The 2780-nt window shown below is 35.4% G+C and overlaps 1 long non-coding RNA gene across 1 annotated transcript; it reads left to right on the top strand.

The window, feature by feature from the left end:
- Positions 1-1177: 1177 nt before the first annotated feature.
- LOC134985597 (uncharacterized) lies at positions 1178-2069 on the top strand. Its single transcript, XR_010191805.1, has 3 exons — positions 1178-1338; positions 1591-1758; positions 1854-2069. It is a non-coding gene; the product is annotated as an uncharacterized LOC134985597 (long non-coding RNA).
- Positions 2070-2780: the final 711 nt, after the last annotated feature.

The raw sequence follows: 2780 nt of genomic DNA, 5'->3' as shown, positions 1-2780 counted from the left end.
CAGTATCTAACAAGACGAGCGATGGATGACAAATCGTTCTACATAACCTTACCCAGCAACGCATCGGCTGTTACCTTCCCGCAAAATAAGATTTCTAACTATACGACAAAGTTGGCTAAACCGATAGACTTAAATGGCGAATGGGAAGTGGCACTTACTGAGATACAATACCCGCATACGTGGAATACATTGGATTTACAAGATTGTAGACTGCAATTATCATGGGATGGAACGGCGGACCAGCCGGTGGCGAGAGTCGCGAGTTTGTGCATTAAACCCGGTTTTTATGAAACAATCGAGGCGTTACTGAACGTAATCAACGCTGAAATTGTACAACTGAAACTGGACGTTGGATTAAGACTAACGTATGATCCATTTGCAATCTCATTTTCATTATTGGTTCAGAGACAGACAATGCAGAACATCAACAGCAAAAGATTATTATTATTATTATTATCATAATTATTATTATTATTATTATTATTATATTTATACATATTGCATTTTTTATTTTATTTATTTATTTATTTATTTTATTTTACAAATATGGCTCTGAAGGCTGTTTAAATATGTTGTTTCTATGCCGCGATATACACACTGTTACACGATTCTGTCCTGCCATTGCATCCTTTGTTTTTAGGCATACATGTATAATATGTTAATATTTCAAACCTATTGGACAGTTGCAAATCGCAGTATGCACTCATATGTGAAATGCATCGCTAAACAGCAACATCAATGCGATGCATTGTAACACATAGAACATATAGTTTTAATAATGTGGCTGTCTGAATGTTATTTAAATATGTGGTAATAGCGACATCTAGTGGTTCATTTTGGGAATGCGCCAACACAATATTTCAACTAATTCGTTTGATAGATATTAACCGTCTCTCATTTTCATTATTGGTTCAGAGACAGACAATGCAGAACATCAACAACAAAAACACTTTCATGGTTAGAAACAGATCTTCTTCTTCTGATGATGATGATGCTTTGCCAAGTTATCAAACCTCTCAAAGTAAGCTATGTCTATAAAGGACATTGACGCGTTTTTATTTATATTTCAAGTTTAAATAGTATGAAATTATAGTCAAGGTCTACAATTTGTTCATTTTAAAAAGTTTAAATAGTATGAACGTACAACAGTCTGGATACATTGATAAGTAATTATTAAATAGTAATTATTAAATAATTATTATTTTCTCATTTTTATTTCCCCCGATTTGACAGTAATCACAAATACAGAGAATCTCGATTTGTCTGTTGATAGTCCCTTTGGCTTAGACTTCAGCGCTATACCGGATTTTAATAATATTTTGGAATTGGCGCCAGATTGTGAGTAACATGATATCTTTATTTATTTTTTATTTTATTTTTTATTTTTTATTTTTATTTTTTATTTATTTATTTATTTTTCCACGGCTAAAGAATTAAAAATAAACCTTGTACAGTTGTGCTGATTTGTTGTCAACTGTACACACTTTATATTCTCAGTAATGAATCGCTTTTTCATGTTATTCTAATTTTATACCGTATGTAATATTTTTTATTTTTTTATTTTTATTTTTCATTTTTCACCGGTTAAAGATGCCACAAAAATGGATGATGCGACGGCTGATGTTATTCTACGGGATATATTGAACAAACCTGATTATTGTCACAACACATCTATACAGAACAGCAATGTTGTTGATGAGCAACCGTTTTTCCCACACGCGACAGGGGGTCGTGCTAAAACATTCGAATATAAAGCAGGTGTGTAATCAAGCACTGTTATATGGTATATTGTTATGCGTTGATTTAAATGCTGATTTTCAGGCAGCTTTGTTTATATTTATTTTATAATATAGGTATTACAGATGAGGCTGTAGCAATGCGTTATGCGCCGACGATACCATCAGGATGTGATTCAGTAGCGCAAATACACCGTCTTAGTACAAGCGGGAAAATATCAAAACGCACAACCGCCGCTGAAACGGAAAGCCATCAATTCGCAGCAGCAGGTGTGTAATCAAACGCTGTTATATGGTATATTGTTATGCGGTGATTTAAATACTGATTTACATGCAGAGTCGTTTATATTTATTTTATAATATATGTATTACAGATGACGCTGTAGCAAGATGCTATGCTCCTTTGATACCAACAGTCAGTGATACATGCTCGCAGATACACAGGCCTAGTACAAGCGGGAAAATATCAAAACGCACAACCGCCGCTGAAGCGGAGAACCATCAATTCGTAACGCCGGCAATTGTACATAAGAACGTTGCTAGGTCATCAGTTATGGCTGTGCATAACGGCTGTATCGTACCGAACAAACGAAAGCCGGCTCGACCAAGAACGAATGAGAGAAGTCATAATTCAACATTTACAGATCTGAAAAGAAAATTGTCATATTCCGAAAATGATAAGCCACAACGGAGAAGGATCGCGTTACAAACTGTATCATGCGTAAGTAATGATGTTGCTGTAACATCAAAACACACAGCGTTTAACACTGCAGACCGGGGTGTCGCTGGTAATACAAAGACTGTAAAGGTTAAGAGGGCATCGCGTCTCTCAAGAAGTAATGTTAAGCAATTGTCGCAATCCGCTGTAATCACAATTCCAGATACACAGGTTTGTTCTGAAACAGAAACAAGGCACATAGCAGGCATTGGTTTGTTATCAAATATTGACTCAAGAAGTAATGTTAAGCAATTGTCGCAATCCGATGTCATCACTATTACCGATACACAGGATTGCTCTGAAACAGAAACAAGACACATAGCCGG

The sequence above is a fragment of the Pseudophryne corroboree genome (genome assembly GCF_028390025.1).
Source record: "Pseudophryne corroboree isolate aPseCor3 chromosome 6 unlocalized genomic scaffold, aPseCor3.hap2 SUPER_6_unloc_1, whole genome shotgun sequence".
Taxonomy (NCBI): domain Eukaryota; kingdom Metazoa; phylum Chordata; class Amphibia; order Anura; family Myobatrachidae; genus Pseudophryne; species Pseudophryne corroboree.
This window is presented reverse-complemented; position numbering and strand designations above follow the sequence as displayed.